Source organism: Cyclopterus lumpus, chromosome 14, assembly GCF_009769545.1.
Source record: "Cyclopterus lumpus isolate fCycLum1 chromosome 14, fCycLum1.pri, whole genome shotgun sequence".
Classification (NCBI taxonomy): Eukaryota; Metazoa; Chordata; class Actinopteri; order Perciformes; family Cyclopteridae; genus Cyclopterus; species Cyclopterus lumpus.
Window position 1 is genome coordinate 8,889,975 of NC_046979.1, and position 10,226 is coordinate 8,900,200.

A 10,226-nucleotide genomic window follows, 5' to 3' on the forward strand; every position below is an offset into this window, starting at 1 on the left:
TTCTGCTTAGTGAAGGAGTGCCTTTTTCATTTCCCCCAATGGAGCAATATTCTATCTGATCTATATAATGATGAGTGTCATAGCGTTTAATGACTTGCGAATATCATTTGATTTACCTGGCTCTTTATAGTTCCTGGATTTGCAACTGAGATCTTCCATCATTTGTGCATACGTCCTGGGAGTGTCCTCGGATGGCCTCATTCTGGAAAGTAGTATCAGATTTACTGGGTGTGGATATACCCTCTCCCTGTCCCAGGCTGTTGATTATGAACAATACCTCATCACTGGATCCGTCGACCTCCAGATCTCATATTTGAGCAAGACACTTAACCCTGAATTGCTCTGTGTCTACGGTGTATGATTGTAAGTCGCTTTGGATAAAAACGTCAGCTAAATGAAATGTAATTTATTTGCAGATTTTACAGCAGCAAAAAGCAAATTAGCTCAAAGGTGGAATCCTCCTCATTCACTCTCACAATGGCTGATGTGTTTTCTGAGCATACTATACATGGAATAAGCTATAATTATAAGGCTAGATGTGCTATTCATGCATCGGCCTCTGCAGAAGCCAATGTTAAACAGCTGCGAGCTTGAATATGCACATTCAATTCAATTCAATTCAGTTTATTTTGTATAGCCCAATATCACAAATTACAAATTTGCCTCAGAGGGCTTTACAATCTGTACACATATGACATCCCTGTCCCAGGACCTCACATCGGATCAGGAAAAACTCCCCAAAAATAACCTTTTACAGGGAAAAAAGGGAAGAAACCTTCAGGAGAGCAACAGAGGAGGATCCCTCTCCCCGGATGGACAGAAGCAATAGATGTCATGTATACAGAATGAACAGCATTACAGAGTTACATAAACACATTACATGAATATGACAATGTATGAATGGACCTCCAATCCATGAAACATGTATTTATTATAATGTCTATAATTACCCCGTTGCTGTATTGTTGTAAAACTATGAATCCATGTACTATGCAGTGTAGCACTATTGTGTAAAGGGAGAAACATGGTTCGGGGCAAGGGAGGACCTTTTTGATCCAGTATAGTTATGCTCTGATAAGTTGTTTTGTTATGGCAATACCTATTTTCTGAAATAAAAACAGGCTTGAACATATGGCCTGATCTTTCAGCCTCAAAGCAGTCAATATTGTTTCAAGAGCAATACGTTAGTTGACTGCCAAGTGGTTGAATGTCGTCTCTGCACCACGGACGTATTTGAGAAGTGGATCCAGCGTTGGAGGGGGTGCCCCGTTCATTCCTATGACAGTGGCACATGAAGCAAAGACGGTGTGACTTCAGAGTATAACATTCAGATTGAATCGCCTGGCGATCTTCTGCATCCGTAGGCCAAAAGAACAAACGTGATAAATCTATAGCGTTGTAGGGGAAACAACGCCGTGATAAAAAAGAAAAAAAACTAAATTGGTTGAATTGGCATTTCAAATGGTATATACACTCCTATAATAAATTATCATCATGTACGCCCCTCCGTGTTCAGCGGATAGAGCCCTTGTTATCCTGAGAGAGGAATGAATCATCAGAGACCTTCATTGTGCCTTTGTCTTCCTATTATACTGGGAACTATCATCATCAGCCCTGGTAGAGAGAAGACGAATGTGAGTCTCTCAGCTCTATCTGGTTATTAATGCAATGCTAACTGAGACAAAACTCATTTGTAACTGCTGATGTGCTGTCAGTTTATAAATTCACTTTTAACAATGTTTCTTTATGGTTAAGATTGTGATGAGGGGGTGGTATACCTGTCCTGATCCGCATTGATCTAACAGCCTTGGGAACATAAAGAGACCACAGCACCTGTCAAGTAGTCATCAACACTGAGTTACTGCACATTTCAGCCATATCCACTAGAAACACTGCACCTCTTCACAGAATCCGTGTGTACAAATGGCATCCATTCTGTGAAAGGATCAATAAAATACAATTGGAAAGTTGCAGATATTATGCAACCCAATTTATAGTGTCTATATCATGCTCGACATAAAGCCAGGTGTGTATCAACCAAATAATTACCATGAGGTACATTGTTCAGGTCAATGTATGCGTTGGGAGAGTTATCTTTCAAATTGACAATTGTATGATTGTCTTTTGTGTTATGTCGCTGAGAAGGGAGGTTTGATTAATGGTGAGCTTGAAGGATGCTTTGAGAAAAACGAATGACACTATTATATACTATACTTTCCTCAATAAATTGGAGCGTTAAACACAATTCCTTCCTGTCAAATTGCTTCTGACCTCTGCTGTTGCTGCTTAATACAGCAAACGACAGCTTTCAGTCTCTGCAGAGGAATGAAAAGGATTGATATAATACACAGGTGGAGCCAAGTAGCCATTTAATTAAGCACCACTCTTTTCGTTCCAATTCTCTCAGTGTCTCTGTGGATCGGTTTGAGGTAAGCAAACATTTTGCACCCAATCAAATATCAAATGATGTGGAGACTGAAAAGTGTCAGTATTTTCTTTCTTTCTTCCTTTGAGGCGATCATATGACCATATGAAAGAAGTCGAACTACTTGGAAAAGTAACCAACAAAGTATTAGGGCTACAACTAATGTTTTTTTTCTTCAATATTGATTAATCGGCAGATTATTGTTTTGATTAATGGTAATCATGTAGGGTCTTACATGTTAAAGATTCTGAGCACAGTAGCAGTCCAAAACATTAAGATATTTAATATACCGTCATATGTGAGAAACAAAACTACCAAACTTTTGAGAAGCTGGAACCAGAAGATTCTTTGCGTTTTGGCTTGAAATAAAATATGTGTTTAGTGTGTTTGCTTGCTTAATCAATTTGGTAAAATATTACAACAATTCTGATAACTAATCGATTTAATTTACCAATATTAGGGTCTAATTCATCTTCAGATTAGTTGAAATATTATTAATGAAATAATTAGTTTAATGTTGTTTTTTATTTTAAAGAACAGTTAGTAACAAAGTCCACGGGGTTCACATGTCATCATCCGAGGCTTATGTAACATAGGGCAGGCTTTGTGGTAGCTTGGTCTGCTCAATCAATTAAAAATACAATAACAGTCTCGTTCCTAAATTCTGCTTTATCAAATAAATTGTGGCATAATTCCCCACACATCACATCCTTATGAATGTTCTATTATCCCCCATTGCAGGCTTGGAAGAAGACTCTTCACTTTTGTAGTCAGAATAGTATATCAAAGCACCAGGCATTGAAATATTATGTTTGAAGAGGGAGAGTAATTAAAATTAATTGCTGGAGGGCAGCTGGTCATTAGGTATTGGATTATGGGTGGCCGAAAAGCTGAGATGAGGTGAGAATGAGAGATATGTCTCTGTACCAAAAAATAATAAAGCGCTTATATGTGCCACCATTTTTTTGTGTGTGTTCTCAAAGCATCCCAAAATGTTTACTTACCACATACCTCGGGCTGCATTAAGCAATGTTTGACCTTTTATAGAAGGATGAAACACTGGCAGCAACATAACGTTGGCTTACCAGGTATGTGTGAGCAATAATGGACATCCCAATATCGTAAGTCTGGATGGTGGATTCAGTTTACAAGAGCAAGGCAAACTTACAGTGGTCCATTAAGTTAGCTCCAATATTTCCTCCATATATTCAGTTGTCCAGAGCACTCAAACAGAAAATGCTGTCTATCTTTGTTTTCCATTTTCAAAATGTTTGGTTTATTTACCCCACAGCCATAAAAACCCAACATAAAAAACATGATAAGATGGGAAGTATTCATAATTGATTTGTCTCCTGCAGCAACTGTCGCAAATAAGAACAGACTTGGTCTATGTTATCATTCCAGATGATCAGATCACATGTTTATAAAAAGTATGTAAGACATGCATAATCACTTATGTCGATATTTTACAACTGTTGCATCACACAGAAGTTAAGATGAGATATACTTTATTGTCTTGCAGGGAAATATGTCTTGGGCTCCAACACCAGGATCACAACATATAGATCATACATACACTCATGCATACACGTGCTTAAATACACGTCGACAATAGTTATGAATAATAAGATTAATAAAACCAGATGTGATCAACACAGATAATATTCAACCCACAATATATTCGTCCCCAAAGAAATCATATCATATACAGTAATACTGATTGTTGCTATTTTATAATTTCATGGAGGATGGAATACTTTTTTTATTTTATTTTATTTTTTACTGATTTAGCCAGCAGCAACCATCCGCCTGAAGGTTCAGATTATGTCTTTGGTCGTTCAGAATTTTCTGTGCCTCCCTGAGCACAGATTTTTCATATAAAAGCTGAAGATAGTGATCTCTTTTTCTTCCTGGCAGTTTGAATAAGATGGGTTACCATAACATACTTGTATGCCATATCTAATTACACTCTCATATCATTTGATGAAACTGAATCATGAGCTTACTCTTAACTCCATCGAGTCGAAGCCTTCTCAAAGAAATGCATCCTTTGTTGTATACAACAAAGGTTTTCAACATGCACATGCCGTGTGAGCAAGCTGTCAATGTGGACACCAAGATATTTATATGAAGAAACCTGATTCATGGGTACATTGTGAATGCTTACTGGACGATGGTTACCAATTGACTTGGGGTCAAATATCATTTCCTCAGTTTTCCTCACATTCACAATAAGCCGGTGAGCATCACACCAGTCCACAAAGTGTTTGATTTCAGAGTGGGAAAGTGTTGTGTCTGTGTGTAGTAAGCCAAGAATGGCGGTATCATCGGATCATTTTACAATTTTCATTTTGGGAAATTTTGCTTACACACGTAATCTGTGTGTGTATATAATGTGAAGCGAACTTGGGAACTAAAACACCCTTAGGGGGCACCTATGCAAACAAATATTGCTTTATTTATCTTTACATGTTGGACTGGGTTAGTGGATTAGAGGAAAGAAAAATACCATTTGATGATGATTAATTTACATTTATCTGTCTCATTGTACGAAGTGATAAATTAGGCTGAAGTAAACGTGCATATATGCCTCAGTGTGTTACAAGTGTCTCTATGTGGGCGATACTACTAACTGCATCACCTGTACTTCTTCCTTGTCTATAAGCAAACTGCCAAGGGTCCAACTCTCACTTTACCTCAGTTTTCAGAAAGACAAAATATTTGTTGCAAAACTTCTTTGGAACTAGAGTCATAATTTGTATCCATCGGGCAGCGTTAGGGTTAGGGTGAGCCCAGAGAAAGAGGGTACTCTAAACTGGAGTAAGTTTACTTGGTTCCATATTGGTTATGGCTCACATTGAATCTTAGCGTTTTTTAGATTCCATAGTGGTCAAATGCTCTTATAATAATATAAATATAATAACTCATTAAGTTCCTTTTGTACCGTTTTTAGCTCCACTCGGTCCGTATTTCTTAATGCTGCCTTTTTGCTATTAATGCATTCCTTTAGGTGTTTAGTTATAAATGGTTTATTGTTTAGGTCCACAATGATGTCCTTTTTAGTAAGTGCATTGTCCACCCAGAAATGTATGCCTGTTATTGTCTTTGTAGCCACATCTATCTGCATCATTAAAAATATTCCACACTTGACATATTGTTCAAATCCCAACAGTGCAAGTTTACAGTGGTTAAAATCAGCTATAAAAACAGGAGTGCCCGGTATACGTTGTAATTGTTGATGGACACAGTCTGAGGTGTATGTGTGTGTGTGTGGGGGGGGGGAAGGTAAAACGGTCTGAAGCTCCAACATAAGACCTCGACATCGGGGCAGCAGATTATCTCTCTAGCTGTGTCCTGTTGACACCAGTCATTATTCACAAACACAGCCAATCTCCCACCTCTGTTTTTTACCCGATAGCTCGATTCTGTCCACTCGAATGAGAGAGAACCCCTCAATTTCAACCAGGGAGTTGAGGATGTACTGGTGTAGCCAGGGTACCATAAATGCCATCATACTTGAGGTATGGTACTCAAAACATGCCTCTGTGTTGACACGGAGTTCCTCTATTTTGCCTCGCAGTGATCTCACACTACACAGTATCATGATGCCAATACAAACGCCTAAGAACAGGTTTCTGAGACTTATAATATTTCCCATATATCTCTAAGTCCGATTACTGTATCTATCACCTCTGTGTGTGTGTGTGTGTGTGTGTGTGTGTGTGTGTGTGTGTGTGTGTGTGTGTGTGTCACACACGCTCCTTGTATATGAGGCAATCCAGATTATGTCACAGTTTGTCAGTTTGAATGTGTCGGTACGTGTGAGAGACGGGAGACAAGACCGTGTTTGCAGTCTGATGGCATAATATGCAAATGAGACTGCTGGAGACTGCCAGATGTTTTACTCTTGAGATATTCATGAGTGCACAGCGATTATTTTGTCTGTCTCTAACCATAAACAAGATGATTGGCATATTTCTGCAGCCTTGCAGTGTTCTTTATTTGCGCTGAATTAATTAGAATACTTCATGGAACTTTGTCATTTTTCTAACGAATATAACTTATGGCAGCTGTTATTGATATACGGAGCTTAATGGTGAGTTTTAGCTCATTGTTGTCGCAACTTCCCAGTTTTGGTTTTCTCTCACGGCTCTTATAGCGTTGTTTTCTTAACCAATGTACGCTACCTGCTCGACACCAAACAGCAAACGGCCACTGTTAGAAAGTAGCTGGAGAACATAGTGGAACATTTCGCAGCTAAAGAGACAGATATCTCCATCAGGAGCAGTAGAGACCAAACACAGAACCATAAGAGAAAGAATATTGGATTTATAATGAATAGAAACATTATGAACGATATTGTTTGGTAACTGCTGCATGGGTAAATCAGCAACTGTTTGCAAACAAGTTTGCCATATCAACTTAAAATGCAATGATATCCCAAATCACCATAGTTGCCCTTAATTATACAGAACCTTAAGCTTTGATGTCATTTAAATGGGTGGGCTTCATAAAGATTCATCCCTGTACACTTGTCATGAGTGGAGAAAGCAGCAATAGAGACCAACATTGTTATCTTTGTTCCATGTTGTAACAAGTGTATTTCTGCTTCACACTTTGCATTTCAACACAGGCTCTATAAGGATTAACTCTCTTTTGGAGCCAGCTTTAAATGCCCATTTGATGTACTGGAGTTTACAGTGGCTACATTTTTCCTCTGCTATTATTTCGACTTGATTAATGCTGAGCGTGTTCAAGTAGACAACCCCTAAATATTTTGTCTCCAGTTCTTCCAGCAAGAAAAATCTCTGAAATCTCATTAAGTCACCTTTTGTTCTGCACCCTGGTCATCTCCTCGCGTTTGATTGGTTTTGTCCTTCAATAGTTTTGCCATTCCTCTCCGTGGACCGTATTTAATCGCAGTAGGGGGAGAGGGGAGAGCAACAAAGTGACAGAGAATGAAGAAAAGATGATCCTTTTCATTTAAATCATTTTTATTTAAATAAACATCTGCTTCGCCAGTCTGTCTTGCCAAGAGCAATGACACAACAGTGATTCAACTCAGTCATTGAAAGCTTTCATATTTTAGTCACTTGAAGCAAGTACTGTCAGACTGGGACTAAGAAGTGATGTGTTGTATCCTTCTTGCAGCTTTAACAGCACTTAAATGGAATCAACTGAACAAGCGCTTGGTGTTTAGCTCGGGCCACAGTGCCCGCAGTTGCTAACAGTTAAAGAGCGCCACCTAGAGTAACTCAAACTTCACGGACAGAAAAACCCAAGTCAGACAATAGCACGGCTTGATTGCAAAATGATGTCCGGGAAGTGTAGTTCAAGAACTGCAGCAATGACTGCTTATGACACACACACACATACACACACACACATGCTCTGAACACTTTCAGACACACGCGCACACACATGCACACAGACACACACACACACGCACACACACACACGCACACACACCTTGTAGCACAGAGCCACATGTCTGCTTGGTCATTCACACCTTTTATATAGCCCTCCATCCGTCTCTGTTTTCCCTGAACCTCATAAAGCTGAGGCATGTTCCCTTCAACCACTCTTTCTCCTCTTTCACACCTCCTGTCTTGCCACTTTCTATTAGCATTCCCTGGTCAGGGGGCCGTATGAAACTGAGGAACACACCTGCCACAGTCCAAGTCCCAAGCCTGTCGCCTCTCCACAGCTCAGCTCAGTTGGGCTCTGGCAGGCTGGATAGGTGTTTACTGGCCTCGCTTTCTTTCTTGGATTGATGGATAACTGATTGGCTGGCTTGTTCTCCGGCCAGCTTGAGAGCTAGTTATGTAAATGCATTGCTGGCTGGTTAAAAAAAATAAAAAAATCCCTTCAGGGCAAAAGTTTCCCCTTACTTTCTCACTCGTTTGTCCTTAATGTCCCTCTTCCTTTCTCTCCTTCGCTCCCACCTGCCCTCCACGGCCGAAACTAAACAGCAGCTGCACCAGAGACGGGAGTGTCAGAAAGTGCCACAACTGTGTTCCGCTCTGTTTTTAGGCAAGTTCCTAGAATAGAACAGCGCTCACAGCGTGTAGAGTGGAAACTAAACCCCAGAGGCTAGCCGGTTCACTGACATCCTCTATTCAGGAGCAGTGGTACTTAAGCTAGCTGACACACACACACACACACACACACACACACACACACACACACACACACACACAGGCACATTGGGTATCCTAACAAAAAGGAACGAAAGTGCGCACGCTTCCATCCATAATTGAGCACAGAGGCGCATACAATCACTGACTTAACATAAATATTCACACACACACACACACACACACACACACACACTCTCTCTCACACACTTATATGGAGAGAGAGCAACAGATCGTGCCAGATACAATTTCAGTCCTCTTTAATATTGAAAAACAAAAATAGCGGTTATATTCTATTATTCATTGATGGCAGCTATCTCAAACTGAAATCGAAGAGTTTTCCCATAAAGATTAGATTAGCTGAGAACGCTTTATAATTCCCCAGTGGGGAAATTTATTTTCCACCAAAGACTAATACAGACAACAATAGACTCATGCAGACAAGAATAGACTCAGTCCACAGTGCACAACAGACAAACACATTACAAAGAATAAATAACGCCAGAAAATGCCACAGAGACATGATTGACGTCAGAAAGATGCTAAATCAAAAAAGGTGTTCATTAAAAGAAAATCTAGCTGCTGCTGAAACAAAAGACCTTCTGGGCTTCTGAGTCCATTAACAACACGGTGTAGTGGACGGCCTTCAAAAGAAAGAATGTTTTTTAACTTGGCCCTTGTTCTCTTATCTGCAGTGACCTCTAATGAGCCCGAGGGAAGGCCGATCACTGAGCCAGCCTTTCTGTTCATCTTATTGATCCGTTTTTTTCTTATCATCCGCAGTGAAGCAGCCTTATGTACAAGAGAACAGCGTTTTGCAAAGATCTAACCTCTTAATATTGTTCTCAAAGTGCACCAGGTACATTTAACTTTTAAGATGTTCTTTCAGGGAAACGTGCCCCCACTCCACCTACAATATAGTCTCATAAAATCCTGTGGGAAACACTGATTTAAATATGTCTCTTTGCATTTAAGCCCCATCAAATGTAAGCAACTTGAAAATAATAATATGAATTAGTTAGTTGTGAGTCCCTGTCGTTTTTCTTAACAAATATGAAACAAATATGAAACAATGTTTTTGCGTAAAGCCAGACAAAGTGAATCCCTATCATCTGGCGATCCAGAACGACAATGAAATTTAGGAGCAACACTGTTGCCAAGTTTATTGAAAAATTATAGATGCAATCATTTCCAAACTTCACATGTTTTTTGTCTAACAAATTATTCTGCTTGAATGCAAATTTGTTGGAGTTTAAAGCCTTTAAATGACAACATTTTAAACCAGAGTGACAGTCAATGGGTTTGTAAATAAGGATTTAAAATGCACTCATGCTGATTAACAGTGCTCAGACATTCAGCTCCACTGGAAACGTCATCAGAACATCATTTGAAGGTCTCCTATGATTTGAGGTACATACTGAGCAGTTAAAAAAAACAGCTGGTTCGGTACACAAAGGGGCTGGGAATTTTTCTAGTGGAATTTCTTGTTACTTATTGGCCGGCATATTCCAATATATCTCCAATAAGCTAATGCTGGCTGACATATCAACCTGACAATTGACTTGTTGTTGTTCTATTTCTAATATCATTGCAGATGGTTTTGGAATGAGTACATCACAAAGTCCCACTTTAAGCTGTGTGGAAAAACAAACATATTAATTTGC